This window comes from Crocuta crocuta, unplaced genomic scaffold (assembly GCF_008692635.1).
Source record: "Crocuta crocuta isolate KB4526 unplaced genomic scaffold, BGI_CrCroc_1.0 scaffold1, whole genome shotgun sequence".
In the NCBI taxonomy this organism is placed as follows: Eukaryota; Metazoa; Chordata; class Mammalia; order Carnivora; family Hyaenidae; genus Crocuta; species Crocuta crocuta.
This window is the reverse complement of record NW_027527930.1, coordinates 6575994-6593437: the sequence shown is the minus strand read 5'-3', so window position 1 is coordinate 6593437 and position 17444 is coordinate 6575994. Positions and strand designations below refer to the sequence as shown.

General features: G+C 44.2%; 1 protein-coding gene across 1 annotated transcript in view; it reads right to left on the bottom strand.

Annotated features, from left to right (window-relative positions):
• Positions 1–17444, bottom strand: part of PARM1 (prostate androgen-regulated mucin-like protein 1) — a 106449-nt gene that overhangs the window by 36966 nt on the left and 52039 nt on the right. The gene's annotated exons all lie outside the window — the stretch shown is intronic.

Sequence of the window (17444 nt, the reverse complement as noted above, 5' to 3'; positions counted from 1 at the left end):
GGAAGGCATGGTTGGTGAGTGCACAGCTGGAGGAGCTCGCTGACTGGCTGGTCTCTCTCAGGGGAGCTCACTGATTGGCTGGTCCCTGGGGGCGGTAGGCTCTGCATTTATGCAGGGATGCTAGGGCTATGGGCTTGCTGGCGGGCATGAGTCAAGATGTGAACACATTCCTTGTGAAGGAGAAAAGGTGGGAAGTCTCAGAATAAAAGCCAAGAGGAGGAATCTGAGGTTTGGAAACATTATTTGACATTGGAACCCAGTTCTTTCAAATTCTAGCTGGAGACTTTACAATCATACCATTTTGCAAAATGCTCTCCTTCATATTTTGTAAAATTTAGAATTAGTTTCTTTCCTTCCTCCTTCCATTTACACATTTCACTTTAATTACTTCTTTCATTCAAGTACTTAATAAATGGCTTCTATGTGCTATCACTCTGCTAGTGCTGGGTTTTGATTTCACTTTTTTTTTAAAAACTTTGTTTTAAATGTTTATTTATTTTCGAGAGAGAGAGAGAGAAAGACCATGAACAGGGGAGGGGCAGAGAGAGAGGGAGACGCAGAATCTGAAGTTCTAGGCTCTGAGCTGTCAGCACAGAGCCTGATGCCAGGCTCAAACTCAGGAACTGCGAGATCATGACCTGAGCCGAAGTCAATCACTGAACAGACTGAGCCACCCAGGCACCCCTGGATTTCACGTTTTATATAAACCATCTTTCGATTGGCTCCCATGGCCCTTACTGTCCCCCACCTAGCTTTTCCCCTAGTCGTTTCCATTCAGTGGTTGGCACCCTCTTTCACTCAGTTGCTCAGTTAAAAACTGAGACATCGAGGCACCTGGGTGACTCAGTCAGTGAAGTGTCTGACTTAAGCTAGGTTATGATCTCACAGTTCGTGAGTTCAAACCCTGCGTCAAGCTCTGTGCTGATAGCTCGGAGCCTGGAGCCTCTTCAGATTCTGGGTCTCCCCTTCTCTCTGTCCCTCCTCTGCCTGCACTCTGTATCTCTCTCTCTCAGAAATAAATAAACATTAAAAAAAACTGAGACATCACCCTTGATTCATCTCATTCCCTCACACCCCACATCAAACCCACTGGCAAATTATAATGGCCCAACCTTGAAAATATATCCCAACCTAATCATTTTCACCACCTCCCCCATTGTCTCAACATCACCTGAGCCACGAGTCACTTGCCAAGACTATTGCCATAGTCTCTTCATTGGTCTTCTGCCTTCTAGATTTTCTTCCTTTCAGTTAACTTTTCACATAGCAGGCAGCACGGTATTTTAAAGTGATAAATCAGATCATGTTCTTTAACTGGTCAAAACTCTCCAAAGCCCTTTCCTGAACTTAGAACAAAATCCCAGACTAATTCCCTTTGTCTCCCCATGCTCTCTTCATCATTCCATTGGTCTCTACTCAAATGGCCACCTTCTTATTAGAGGAGCTTTCCCAGGTGATCCTAACTAAAATCATTCCTGTTCCAGCCAGCTCCTTGTTTATTTTTTAAAAGATTACTTTTTTAATTGTTGAAATATACATAACACTTACCATTTTAACCATCTTTAAGTGTACAGCTCAGTGGCATTAAGTAACTTCCCATTATTGTTCAACCATCACCACTAACCCATCTCCAGAACTTACTTATCTTCCCAAACTGAAACTCTGTACCATTAAATAATAGTAACTCTCCTTTCTTCCCTCTCCCCAGTCCTGGAAACCATATTCTACTTTCTGTCTCTATAAATTTGATTGCTCTAGGTAATGCAAGCAAGTAGAATCATATTATAATTGTCCTTTTATGATTGGCTTATTTCACTTAGCACAAGTCTTTGTGGTTCACTCATATTGTAGCGTGTGTCAGAATTTCCTTCCTTTTTAAAAAAAATATTTATTTTTGAGAGACACAGACAGAGAGAGAGAGAGAAAGAGAGAGAGAGCATACAAGCAGGGGAGAGGCAGAGAATGGGGGACAAAAGATCTGCTGTGTTGACAGCAGATACCCGATGTGGGGCTCAAACTCATGAACTACAAGATCATGACCTAAGCCAAAGTTGGATGCTTAACCAACTGAGCCCCCAAGCCCCCCAGAATTTGCTTCCTTTTTAAGGCTGAATAACATTTCATTATATATATATAGACCACACTGTATTCATCCATTCATTCATTGATGGACTTCAATGGGTTGCTTCTACCTTTTGGCTACTGTGAATAACGCTATGAATCTGAGTGTACAACTATCTATTTGAGACCCTGCCTTCAATTCTTCATATACCTAGAAGTGGAAGTGGTGGGTCATATGGTAATTCTACACTTGACTGCTTGAGGAACCACCATACCCTTTGATCTCTTTTGTTCTTTGTAAAGTAAAATAAAATAAAATAGTTTCTTCCTGAAATCGTCTTATTTATTTATTCGTTTATTTATTTATTTTATTTATTATGTCTCTCTTCTATCAGAATATAAGTTCCATGAGGGTACAGGGACATAGTCTTATTCATTGCTCTTTCCCCCAAGCCTCAAACAGTGCCTAGGTCATAGTAAGTGCTCAGTATGTACTTGTAGAAGGGAAGGAGGGAAGGGAGGAAGGGAGGAAAATGAATTAACTAAGAACTTTATTCAAAAGTACTCCAGAATCTCTCTATTCTCTTCTATATGTCACTTAGAATGGCCACACCCATCATCGCTACCTCAGGAATGGCCACCTACCAGGTGTCATATGAGGGCAGCAACCTTGCTTTAAAAGTCAGCCTTACTCTATGTCACTCTACCATGACATATACCTATCCTGGATGTCATGTTAGGTCTTCAGCTATATAACCTTCCATACTCTGAGGAGATTTCCTTGGGGATAGCATATAGGTAATGGTCAACTGTGATCAAAATTCATAAGGAATAAAACATGGGCTAGATTCCAGCACAGAAGAAGGGGGAAAAGATGTGGATGCAATTAAGTGCTTAGGATAAAACTGCTTACTTCTTCATCCTTGTGCATAGTAGACTCAGCAGCTGATAAAAGTTGTGCTACAGAATCTATCCTGAAAACATAATTTTCTCATATTTAACTGAATTTGACATTCGAATTGTTATCAAAGTACTTGGTTTTATCTTATTGAAAAGGAGTTGGTCAAGACTGTAAACCATAAGAGGGCTAGTGTCCTAGTAAACCGGAGGGCAGACCTCATTCACATGATAGTCCACCTTGCTAGGGTGGACTTCTGGCAGCTCTGAAGTGTCAATGGTTTCAGGATGAATACACATTAAGAGAGCTTTCAAATATGGACAAAACAACAGTTGGGACAAAGATTATTAAAACACTAGATCTTCATACGTGACCTTTGGAGCTTACTAGCCCTGCCTCCTGGTAGCTCCCATGGCCCGCTATTCTGTGGCCAAAATACAAAAATGGCAATATTTAACTACCATTGATAGTGTCATTTAATAGACTGGCAGGTGGAGGCAGAGACAGTCTCAGTCTGGTAGCCGTGTCAGAGTCTTTGGAAACCAGGGCTAAATTAGAAATAAGTAATATACAAAGGAGCACTAATTCATTCATTCATTCATTCATTCATTCATTCATTCATTCGTTTGTTCGTTCATTCATTTATTGAGTAGCTTCTACGTCTATGGCTTTGTCCTCAGGGAGTTCAATATCTAGCAGGGCAGAAAAGGCATCCAACTTCCTGTAATATGATGTGGTGAGTGCCTCGTTGAAGTAAAAGCAGGTTATAGTGGAAGCCCTGAAATATGATGAACACATTCTGTACAGGGACTGTGGAATGCAAAAATATATAAATGTCATTTTCAGATGACATTTAGAAAAGTCACAGAAGAGATGACAGTTGAGTTGGTTCTGAAAGGATGAGAACACACAAGATGCTACTTAAGGTGTATGATGTTCAGGGTGACACTTGCATTGTCATTTCCAGTGGAGCTAAAAGCTATAGCATGGAGATCATTATAGTGCTAAAAATAATATGCTCCATCCAGTAATTGGTTTTGTTGCTAGAAATAATCTATTTTCTTGTTTAACTCTGACTAATATACTTTAATAACTCCTACCCTTCCTGCTTCCAAAGAAGACTGGAGGTGGTCATTCTTTTCCTATGGCTACCTTCTGAGTACTTATTTAAGCTCCTTTGAAGTGTTTGTTTATTTGAGAGAGACAGAGAGAGAACATGAGCAGAGGAGGGACAGAGGATCTAAAGCAGGCTCTGTGCAGAGCCACCCAGGCACCCCATACCTTCTGAATACTTATTTAAAAATACTCTGCAGTCTAGTTTGAGCAATTCCTCCTAGAAAACAATGTGGGAAGCTGTGGTGGTGCTGGTTATCTTCGCTTGAACCAGGAATTGGAAGCCTCCGATTTGCTTATGTGACCACACGTTCCATACTGTTCTGACTGCACGGCAGTGGCAATTCTTTCAGCACGAAGAAACCCGAGGCCTATTCCGACTATCCCAGGGAACACCTGCTGTCTTCACACGCTCAGGCTGCCAGAACAAACTACCACGTCGGCCGGGTGCCTCTAACAACAGAAATCGACTTCGCACAGTTTGGAAGCTGGGAAGCCCAGCAGGCTGGGTCTGTTCAGTTTCTGGTGAGAGCTCTGTTCCACGCTTGTAGGTGGCCACCTCCTGTGTCCTCACATGGTCTCACCTCATGGAGAGAGAGAGAGCTCTCCCTGATGTCTTTTCTCACAAAGGCACTAATCTCATCCTGAGGCCCTACCCTCAAGAGCTCATCTAATCCTAATCCCTTCCCCAAAGCTCCATCTTCAAATACCATCCCAGTGTGGTTAAGACTTCGATGTTCGATGTTCGGAACCACTGAGATAGTCTGAGGAAGTATCATTTCTGCTTTCTTACATGTTGGACTTGTGTTTCCAAAGGACTACCAAACTGAGTAAGTCAAACAGATAAGGATGCATACTTTCTCGGGACTTAATGAAATTATTTTAGATCTAGAAAGGGCCTACATGATGAAGGAGTCCAGCTCCTCATTTGATAAATGGGGGACAGACACAGTGAAAGTGGTGTAAGTGAACTCAGACTTCTAAGAGGAGGAGCTGGGCCACAGTGCCTGGNCACACAGTGGTCTTGGCATGAAAAGAGTGGTAGAACGTACTGTAGTAACCGCCATTACAGAGTAAGCAAGGAGGTACCAGCAGGAGACTGGGAAGCTGAGTAAGTTACAATGATGCAGGGTCCCATACACTTTCCCACCCAAGGTACAGCCACGTTGCCTTGAAGAAAAGAATTAGTTCTAACATTTCCTTGAGAAAATGGCAGACTAAATAGAATGAAGAAATCAAATACATTAATCTCTAAATTAGAGGCGAATGTGCACTGTTCCAAAAAACAGAGTGACCTTGCCAGATACAGTGTGTGCCGCTTGGGCAGTGATGGGCCACCATGCCTGAAATGGACTGACTCAGGGAAGGAAATCTCTTAAACTTGGCCATGCTGAGAATTCTAGGGGTAGGATGGCCAACTGAACCTAATCTGAAACTCCTCCTCGTGGGCTTACACATGCCAGTCTTTCCTGAAGTTTGCTCACCTTAAGGCTTTTATGTTGGGAGACTAGCTGCCAGGTTCATGCTTAGGAGAAAAGCAGAGCCTCAGCTGGATAGAAAAGTATTCATGCCCATTTATGCTGTCCTGTACGGGAGAGCTGATAGAGTTTGTGTCTCTTGGATGGAAGAAAGAAAGGTGTCTGGCTCCATCCCCAGTTTCTTGCCGTGCTTGGAGAAGGGACTTGGGGCTGATAGCTGGGGCGGTAAGGTGAGTTCTCACAGTGCTGAGATGGGTTCCAGAATATCCCAGGGAAGAGAGTGCACTGTGCACACGTGTTTGCACCTCCCAACCCGACTGGCCGTCATCAGCTTTTGGCAGCGTCGGCAGCCAGCGGACAATGAGTGCCCTGAACTGGCACTTTTCCTGGGTGTCACGAGCAGCAGCCTGGGCCAGTGCCAGAGTCCCAGGTAGCCTGATGAACTATACTACTTGCCTCCCCCCACCCCTACCCCCAGCACGTCCTCTCCTGCCCTTGGCTTGTCAAGCACCTGGGGAAACATGTGACGGAGCTTTGGCAAAATCAGTGAAACTCGATCAAAACACAGTCAGGCCCTTTCCTGCTGCCGCCAAGTCAGTGTGAGCATTGCCTTTGACTGTGGTCCCGAGGATCAGGCCAGGCCCGCCTGGCTGAGGCCCATGGCTGCCAAAGGGCTGGATGCTAAGCGATTGCTAAGGTCAGCCAGACGGCCGCCACCGTGAGCTTCCTAAAAGGCCGACTGGACCCTATCACACCCCTCTGACGGTGGAGAGGAGGAAAGAAAGGCCGCACTGGCTTCTCCCTGTACTGGGGATGAAACTTCAAATCCCCGGCAAGGCCTGGAAGGCTCTCCGTGATCCAGCCCCAGTGGGCCCCTCCAGCCTTGCACCCCACTCAAAACACACCAGGCTTTTCCCTGAAGTCTATTCCTTCTGCCTCGACAGTGCTTGCTCTTTTCTCCACCTGACTTACTCCTATTCATCATTTCAGTATTAGCTGAAGGGTCTTCTCTGATTCTCCTGCCAAATCTCTCCCTCCCCTGCCCCCAATTTCTCATGTGCTCAGAGCACCCTGTACCTTAACGTCCTAGCACTGCAGTCGCCATGTTAACTATGTAATTGCTCACAAGAAGCTTTGTCTCACGCATGCCTCCCTCTTTAGCCTCCAGAATGCACATGGAACAGGGACCCTAGTGCATACCTCACTGCCTGGCCCATAATAGGAATTCAATTCCGAAAATAACAATAGTTTAGCAATCTGAAATACTGCCTATCTCCCTGCCTTTGCATTTGCTCTTCTTCCCACCCTGAAGCCCATTTCCCCATCCCAATTCCGAGAACTCCAGAGCCTCACCTCCTCTGTGAAGTCACCACGGCACTCTGTACAGATTTTAATTGTAGCACACATTATACTGAGCTATGATTTCTCCCCACGTTGGTCTCCCATCCGCTGGGAGCCCTAATAATAGAGACTGCAGCTTGTTTTTTTGTGTCTTAGTGCCTGGCACAGAGAAGGTACTCAATAAATATTCATGGAGTAAAAACATGGATTCTCTACCCTTTCAAAGACTGAAATGTTCTCTGGCTTATATGCTGGGCCCTGATGGCACAAACGCGTTTTCCCTTTGATTTGTCTGTAAGTTCCATAGAAGCCATTAGCTAATAGGAAATTGTAGATGGGTCTCGAAACAGACCTTTGCTATTTCTTGCTTGCTTGTTTCCACTTTGAAGACTGCAGGAATTTCCTCTCTGTGCATGATATAGACCAGAGTTTCCAGCTCTTGAAATGCCGGCCATCAATCAGTTGGCCCAAACACAGGCTGGCCTTACCATCTCTTTACAGAAAGGACTACCCATCTGTTAAACAGGTAGGAAAAAAGAATAAAACTAATCTTTATATGATATATAATTTTCAATATCAAAGCTAGGCCCTAGTGTCCTTTGGTTTCAGTGAAACCACTGTGAGGGGCATTCACACTTACCAAAATTCCCAACTGAGGGCACCCAACACTTCAAAAGGTTCATCTAACATCTGCAAACCCATTACTAATCAGAGTCTGGTCCAACCATATGGTAGTTGAAGGCTATCATATGTCTAGACAGAATGTGTATGCCCCAAAGCCATCAAACTGTGTTTAAGAAGACACTTGTTAGGAGTAGAAAAACCGTATTCTCCTGAGTGTTTTGTTTATGGAAATGAGATGCAATTCTAGTCCAAAAAGAGGAAAAACACTTCTGTGTCTCAGCCACCGATTGGAACCTGCAAACCTGGAGTATGACTCAATTTCTCTATCCATAAAATCAGGACTAATGATTTCACCAGGCTCCCTGTGGGTGCTGTGAATGCCAATGAGGCAATAACATTTGTGAAGCATGTTGTCCTTCCTGGAGAAAAACAGTAACATCTTCTTTCTTTTCTCCAGAAGCCACATCTATCTTTTGTCAGTCAGATGCCCCCCAAAACACATTCTCTTTGGTTGAGTGGGGATCGTGGCGGTGCATCTCCAGAAGGAGGCTGTGCTGAGCAGGGACGCCAACAGATGCCCCGAAGTACCACATGGGGGTTTCTCAGGGTAGAGGAGTGGAGAAAAAGAGACCATGTGGGGAGGCCAAGAAACTTCTCATTGGCTGCTTTGTGGTCGAAGGGGATATGGGCATGTTCAGCAGGTAACAGGATGGAAGAAGAAGAAAATCTAACACCTCCAAGGGCTAACATCCCAAGGGGGATTCTCAAGGGCTCAAAACCACGAACTGTGAGATCATGACCTGGGGTGAAATCAAGAGTCGGATGCTTAACTGGCTGCACCGCTCAGGGGCTCCAGAGAATCTTCTTTTAGGTTTCAAATGGCCCCCGTGGCTGAGGTGGCCCAGGTGGGGGCCACCACTGCCTTTTCAGCCTAAATGCACTTGCCTACTTCTTCCCCAACATTGCGTCTAGTTCAGGGCACCAACCATGACCCCCTGTTCCACAAAAAGAGCTGGAGCTTGCAGCTCCACGCAGTCTGCCTTTGGAAGGACAGTTCCCAAGGGCATCTCAGACTGACGGCATCTTTGCATTCGTGGTGAATTAGCAGGCAATCTGGCTAATTACAGGATAATGCTCCCAAATGCCCCCACCAGGCAATGAGACATTGTATTCCTGTTTGCCTCTGGTCACCCAGAGGTCACGCAAGAGGGTAAGAGTGGCTCCCAGTGCAAACAGATCTCATTGCCCAGCAGATGACTCAGAGAAGTTTCCTCTGTAGGGAGAGCACAGCAGACCTTTCTGAGAAAAGACAAATAAGCCATGACATTGGGGGGCCTCTTTCCTCTTCTTGCCACCATTTTTTCCCCAAGGGTTTCCTTCAGAAATGGCAGTCAGCATAAATGGTATGCTTCATAGTTTCTTTTTTTATTGTTCTTATTTTCGATGTACTTTTATAGTAGAAATGTAACACACCTGCGGTGTGATGCAACACACCTTCAGGGTACAAATCAGTGACTGTTTACACATGTATATCCTGGCATCACCTTCTCTCAGATGAAGAAACAGAACCTCTCCAGCAGCCCAGAACGTTCCCTCATCCCCTCTCACAGACTTAACTCTCCAATGGTAACTCTTATTCTGACTTTGATCACAATAGATTAGCTTTGCCTGTTGTTGAACTTCACATACATGGAGTCATAGGGTGTGTACTCTTACGTCTGGATCTTTCACTCACACCAATGGCACTGTCTTGCATTGTTGTATGTATTAATAACCCATCATTTTTCACTGCTGGAGAGTATTTAATTGTATGAATACAGCACAATTTATTGACCCCCTCTGCCAGTGGCAGACTTTTGGGCTCTTTCCAGTTTAGGGCTGTTATAAATGAGCTGTTTGCTTCCTATCTTCTTAGTTAACACTCTTCTAGTGCTTACTCCAAGCCAAATTGTCTGGGGACTTTACAAGTATTAAGGTGAGCCATCTAAGGTGAAAAGAGGTTAAATAACCTCTCAAGACAGATAACTCAAGGGGCACCTGGGTGGCTCAGTCGGTTGAGCGTCCGGCTTCAGCTCAGGTCATGATTTCACAGTTTGTGGGTTCGAGCCCCGCGATGGGCTCTGTGCTGACAGCTCGGAGCCTGGAGCCTGTCTTCAGATTCTGTGTCTCCCTCTCTCTCTGACCTTCCCCTGCTCGTGCTGTCTATCTCTCTCTCTCAAAAATAAATAAAACATTACAAAAATTTTTTTTATAAAAAAGACAGATAACTCAAAGGTGGTCCAGCTTGGATTCAGTCTAGAAGGCAATCTATCTCAGCGACTTGCCTTCTCAGCCCCCTTGCTAGCTGGCTGCCTGCGATGGTGAAAGCTATAAGCCAGACCACTTACTAGCAGATCGATCTTGGGCAAGTCTCTTGAGAACTGTCGTCTCATCTACAAACAGGGATAACTACAGTAGTCTGTTTGTAGAGCTATCATGAGGATGAAATAAATAACCTGTACAAGGCAGACACTGTTGCTTGGCTAAGCTAACATCCATTTCCAATCGCCTCTTGCCTGCCTCCCTACAGAGGCTGTGAAAGCTAAATGCGCTCTTCCTAGTCTCCTTTGCAGCTACAGGAATCCATGAGCCCCCGTTCTGCACCGTGACATTGACGGGATGTAGACTGAGGGGCTTTTGGAAAAATTTTGCTTCCTTATGAAAGGCATATATGAGAAAGGGAAATTCTCTTGCTACTTATTCTTCCCCCCTCCTTCCTGTCTTAAATTTTTTTAAATGTTTATTTTACTTATTTTGAGAGAGAGAGCAGGGGAGGGTCAGAGAGACAGCGGGACAGAGAGGGTTCAAAGCAAGCTCTGCACTGTTAGCACAGAGCCAGATACAGAGCTCGAACTCACAAACCATGAGATCATGACCTAAGCAGAAATCAAGAGGCAGCCACTTAACTGACTGAGCCCCCAGAGGCACTCCCCATGCGCCTCCTTGCTGTCTTTAATGCAAATGTGATGTCTGGTACGGGGCAGCCATCTTGTGAAGCTAAGGGTGAAAGTCAATCCACTAGGGAGGACGAAGGTGAAAGAGAGAAAGAGCCGTTTTCCTTGAAGATACTGTCAATCTTGCCAAGCCAGGACTGGTTTGCCTTGTCTCCAGACTTCCTGTTAAATAAACAATTAAATGCCATTGGGGATTAAGGCACTATTGGTTGGGTTTCTCATGACTTGCAGCTTAGATGAGAGAATATGTAAAAAAGCTTATACCAGAGCCTTGCACAAAGTAAGAGCTCAATAAATATTAGGCTATCCTGCTTCGGATTCTGGGTTCTCTCTCTCTGCCCCTCCCCCGTTTGCACTCTGTCTCTCAAAAATAAATAAAACATTAAAAAAATGTATTAGGCCATTGTGCTGACCTCGATCTAATTGGAAACTGGGCCCTAATGCCTTCACCTCCTTTAATCTGCGAATAATTTGCAAAAGGTACTTCTTAGGCACCATGGGAGGGAGACTATTACTCCTCATGGCATCAGCTGTGAGCTTCGGGGACGGAGCTCCCCCACATCCTTCAACGAAGCCACAGGCAGCAGGACCTGTCAGTGTTTCTGGGGGTGTTTGCTAGGCGGATGCTTCTGGAAGCTGAACTACCTCACACACTCACAGCATGCCTCAGAAAGGGAAAAAAAAAAACAGCTAAAAGTGATTTGTACTTTTCCACTTTATTAAAAAAAACCATTCAGAAAGTCCTGGGCAGTTTCACCATGAATCTTGAGATTACATGAATGAGGCAGAGTAGCTTGAGGAGGCTGAGGAAGCTGAGGAAATAGCACTTACCAACCACCAGGGACCTGTCTCTCATTCTCAGGCAAGAACACACTCACGAGAATGGCATCCTCCTATTATTTTTAAATTTTAAGCTTCTCTCCGCAGTTTACTTTTTAAAAATTCAGTTAGACTTTTGTTTGTTTAGGTCCAATGTGACAAATCCCTATTGAGTGCCTGCTACGGAAAAGAAGGCGTGCTGGGGGAGATAAGTTTGTTTTATATTTCCTATAGCCTTTCCACTGACCGCTGCAATTTGACTCTATTTTTCCCCTGTGGATGTTGATGCTTAATGCCTTCTGCACCTGATGCTTCTGAATAAAGATCTCTGATGTTGGAGCAGTCGTGACTCCTCCTCTCCCACTTTTTCTCCGCACAGATCATCTGTTTTGTCAAGTGTGCTGAAAGGTGGGTGTTATGGTCTGAATGGTTGTGTCCCCCCCAAATTCATATGTTGAAGCACTAACCCTCACTGTGATAGCATTAGGAGGTAGGGCCTTTGGGAGGTGCTTCCTTCATGAGGGTGGAGCCTTCATGAATTCAATTAGTGCTTTTTTTGAGAGAAAGAGAGAGACAGGCAGAGGGAGAGAGAGAAAGAAAGTCAAGTAGATGCAACACACAGTGAGGAGCCCTACTGGAGGCTCGATCCCACAACCCTGGGATCATGACCTATGTGGAAATCAAGAGTTGTACACTCAACAGACTGAGCCACCCAGGGGCTCCGGATTAGTGCTTTTATAAAAAAGACCCCCACAGAACTTCCAGCCCCTTCCACCTTCCGAGGATGCAGAGAAGGCAGCTGCTATCACAGGAAGAGGGCTTTCCACAGAAGGCAACAGTGCCGGTGCAGTGATCTTGGCCTCTCCAGCCTCCAGAACTGTGACAAATAAATTTCTGTTGTTTCTAAGCTATCTGATCTGTGGAATTTTGTTACAGCAGGCTGAACAGAGTAAAACAGAGGCGGATAAACCACTAGGTGAAAGGGATTAGTAGGCTATGAAATAACAGACTAACTTAATTAATTATAATTTCTGTGCTTTTGCTCTCTTTCTGCCTTTTAAACTGTCTCCTAAACACCAGATTTAAAAGCTTATGGTGTTGGCATGAGAAGATGCTCAACATCACTCAACACTGGGGAAATGCAAATCAAAACCACCAAGAGATACCACCTCACACCTGTCAGAATGGCTAAAATTAACAACACAGGAAACAACAGATGTTGGTGAGGATATGGAGAAAGGGAAACCCTCTTGCACTGTTGGTAGGAATGCAAACGGGTGCAGCTGCTCTGGAAAACAGTATGGAGGTTCCTTACAAAGTTAAAATTAGAACTACCCTATGATCCAGCAATTGTGCTACTAGGTATTTACCCAAAAGATACAAAAATGTTGATTCGAAGGGACACAGGCATCCCGCTGTGTATAGCAGTGCTATCAACAGTAGCCAAACTATGGAAAGAGCCCAAGTGTCCACTGACTGATGAATGGGTAAAGAAGGAGTGATATGTATACATACATACGTGTATGTGTGTGTATATATACATATGTGTAATGGAATATTATTTAGCCATCAAAAAGAATGAAATCTTGCCATTTACTACAACATGGATGGAGCTAGAGTATTATGGTAAGTGAAACAGATCAGTTGGAGAAAGACAAATACCATACGATTTCACTCATATGCAGAATTTAAGAAACAAAGCAAACAAGCAAAGAGGAAAAAAAAAAGAGGCAAAACAAGAAAAGAGAGAGAGAGAGAGAGAGAGGCAAACCAAGAAACAGACTCTTACCTATAGAGAAAAATTGATAGTTATCAGAGGGGAGGGGAATGGGGTATGGGGGAAATAGGTGATGGAGATGATGTAGTGCATCTGTCCTGATGAGCACCGGAAAATGTATAGAAAGACGTGCTGATTCACTATATGGTATACTTGAAATTAATATTACACGGTGTGTTAATGTAAATGAGAGCTTAAAAAAAACACCTTACAGTGTCAGGCCATAGCCCTAGTATCTGAAGATCTCTCTCTTCAATAGACATTGGAGAGATAATGAGGTGTGTTTCTAGTTTGAGTGCTCTAGGCTGGAAGTGCTTTGCCGTTGTCAAGGCCATAGTGCCTTGGACATGCTGCTTCTCCTCTTTGAGACTTGGCTTTCCAGTCATTAACCCCCTTTCTGGTAACCAAGTCCTGCTATGTTGTCAAAGACAGGCACACCATGCTAGGGGTATAGAGAATCATGTACCCATCACTTCCCTGAATAAAGAAGAGGGGACTCGGTAACTAGCAGCCTCCAGTTACCATGTACCAGCTCGCACCTCACACGAAGGTATGAAGGGCAAAAGCTAAGTGGGGGAAAAAACCTTATTTCCGGTTTCTGTGCTATTAGGGTACCCGGTTAATTTTGTAGGAGTGAATCTTCTCTGCAGAAATGTTCCTTATAATGAACTAAATCGGTAAAAATCAGCATGAGGAACCAATGCTTCCTGGAAGAGATGTTGTGGGGTAATGAATTTTAATCAAGTACTTTAAGTGATGAGGGGCATTGGCTGTTTGAAGGCATTCCATGGTGAATCCTCATTTGATGTGATTAATTACTTCCTAATCTGTCGCTTGTGGAAAAAAGCTCTCTGATTTCTAATTTGCCTAAAAACGCAGACTCCTATGCTCTTGTTCCTGAACGCATTTACTACCCCAGAAAGAATTAGCTCTCTGTAATTCCAGAGTTGATGTCTCTGCTTAAAATGCCGTAAATCACTAGCTGGGTACACACAACCACGTAAACATCATCTTCGGGGCTTCATTTATTAAGCCCCCTCCAACTGCCGCTCGCCTAGGTGTCATGATCTAGGTGTCTCTGCCGCAGGCCACCTCTGCTAAGAAAGGTGTCAGCCGCACCCACGGGAAAGCTCCGCCGGCACTGTTAACCGGAGTACAGCGTGTTCCAATGAAAATCTTCGGGCTCCATGAAAATGCTGCTCTGTAGCCCCTGCTGACAGAGGCTATTAAACGCATCAATCTGGAAAGACAGAGGCTGGCGACGTAAGCTCACTTGGGTGAATTTGCAGAAGATGTATAAAAATTGCTGGCTCAACTCGAGGAGTAATTTTGCTTTTGGTATACTCACTTGGAATACATTGGTAAGTGTTGCTGCTTAGAGAAAATGTATTCAAAAAGTGACTCTGCCCATCTGATGCCTTCTGAACTATTTCTGTAATAGATTCCTAAATTCCCTCTGGTAACGCTGGGATGGATGATACAGTGACACTCTGAATGCACCTGTGCTTATTAATTTGAGGCTGAGGCAGCCCTACATCATGGCTGTATTTTAGGTATTTATTTATTTATTGGGGTGAGGGGCACACACACACACAGAATCCTATGTAGACAACTGTCAGCGAGGAGCCCATCATGGGACTCAGTCCCATGAATGGTGAGATCATGACCTGAGGTGAAATCAAGAGTCAAATGCTTAACCAACTGAGCCACCCAGGCACCCCCTCATGGCTTTATTTTATTTTATTAAAGTTTATTTATTTTGAGGTGCATGGGTGGCTCAGTCAGTTAAGTGTCCGGCTTCAGGTCATCATCTTGAGGTTTGTGAGATTGAGCCCCATGTCAGGCTCTGTTCTGACAGCTCAGAGCCTGGAGCCTGCTTCGGATTCCGTGTCTCCCTCTCTCTGTCCCATGCCCACTTGCACTCTCTCTTTCTCTCTCTCTCTCTCAAAAATAAATAAATGTTAAAATTTTTTGAGTATATTTATTTTGAGAGAGAGGGAGAGAGAGAGGGAGAAAGTGGGAGTTGGGGAGGGAGCATAGAGACAGAATCCCAAGCAGGTTCTACACTGTCAGTGCAGAGATAGATGTGGGCTTGAACCCACAAACCCCGAGATCATGACCTAAGCCAGAGTCGGACGCTTAACTAACTGAGCCTCTCAGGCATCCCGCTCATGGCTTTAATTTAAAAGCAATTCTCAGGTCAACCTATCCAGCATCTTGTGTTCCAGTGCTCTATCTCCAAATGCCCCTTTGGGCTTTGCACTCAAACTCAGTAAGTCCAGCAACTGGTTTACCTTCCTCCTCTCATCAGCTCCTCTAGGCTTTCCTTATTCCTGGCATTACCTTTCCCCTTAGCCAAGTTCTTTTTATTCTATTTTTAATAAAGACTGTGTATACTTAAGGAGTACAACATGATGATTATACATATATACATAAAGTGAAATGACTACTACAGTCAAGCTAACTCACATATCATCTCCTCACATAAGTGGCCCTTTTTGTGTGTATGATGAGAGTACCTGAAATCTACTCTCAGCACACTTCCGGTATTAAGTACCGGGTACTCCTGCGGTACACTTATTCATCCTGTAGATCTGCAACTTTTTATCATTTCCCCACCTCCAGCCCCTTGGTGACCACGGTTCCACTCTCTGCTTTTATGTATTTGACTTTTTTAGATTCCACATATGAGTGAGGTCACAGTTTTGTTTTTTGTTTTTTTCCTTTCTGTGTTGGCTTGCTTCACTTAGCAGAATGTTCTTCAGGTTCATCCATCTTGTTGCAAATGGCACGATCGCTTTTTTTTTTTTTTTAAGGCCGAATTAATATAGATAGAGATAGACATAGATATAGATGCCATGCTTTCTTTAGCCATCCATCCAAAGTCACACAGCCCACAAGAGGTAAAGCTGATGTTTGGGTTCAGATAAATCTAACTATTTCAGCAATTCTGCAAGTCCTTTTGTACAGAGGATCTTATTCCTGTAGATATGGAATTTATAAAGGAAGAGTTTGCATTATGGTGAAATATTAAGCTACAAATGAATGCACACGTGTGCGCACACACCACACACATACACACACAGTCCAGCCAAACATACAAATTCCTCATATATCCAGCCAGAAAGAAATGGGTGGGTCACTCTTTTGACTCTAGGACAGACACCCACGTAGCCTTTGGCAGGGGTTATCTGCCAGCCAGACTACTGACACGCCTTCTGTCCAGCTCAGAGGCTACTTTTAGCAGGACAGCGTCACGTCTCACCCGAAAAGCACTTATTAACTGTTAGTTGGGGCTCTGCAGCCTGAAGCAGAAAGTCTCTGCTTGCTCGGTATGGCTGTGGGGCTGGAATCACATCCACAAGTCTTCATCCAGAAAATCTACCTTTTACTAAGTCCTTATCAAATAATGATACACAGAAAAGCCAAATTATTCTTTGCAAGATCAGGAATAGCATTTCTATTTGCTGTGTAATTGAATCAAGCGCATTTCGGCTTTGGCTTCTCTCTCTGAAATATGTCCTTTCACTTATGACCTAAGCAAAGAACAGCAGAATAAAAAAGACACAAGCAACCTTTCTGAACCATTCCGACAAAATTAATTCTCCTTTCTATGTCGGGTTGTACACACACCCTGGAGAGAAATGTGCTTGATGATAACTTTGATTTCTGTTTCACTATAACAAAGCTACAATCAGTCTAAGTAAACACTACTGAGCAAAGAAAGGAAAGCAAGATTCTCTTAAAAAAAAAAAAAAGTAGTAAAATCTTAAGAGAGTAACCTTAGCAAGTCTGAATCTCCAGCCTCACAAATGAGCCCCCAACCCTATCAATCCAGCTGCACACAGGACACTTCTTCTTAGACGACATTTCATCATCAAATTCAACAGGTCCCACTGTAACCTGAGCAACTCCAACACAATCCTCCTAAATGCTCCCTTGACGCTGCCCAATGGCACTAGCGAGTTCCAGTGTATTGGAAAGAAATTTGATTTCTTCCTCACTTATATTTTCTATATCCTGTCAGACTCAATCCTTGTTTATCCTTCAATTAAAACCACTGTGTAGACCCCACTCCATACTAGGTACCATGCTAAGCACTGGGGGCAGAATAATGAACAAGGTCACCACCCTTGCAGAGCTTAATATTCAGTGGAGTGGGCCAATTAGGAAGTGTGAGGTTAGCCTGCTGTGTAATTAGTGAGGGCACAGGGCCCTGGGCAAGCACATCAGAGGGAGGGCTGCAGGCACATGCAAGTCAAGGGGTCAGTGTGGAATTTCTGAGGGAAGTGACCTCTCAGACTGGATGTGAGGGATGCGTGGAAGTTAGTGCATGGAGG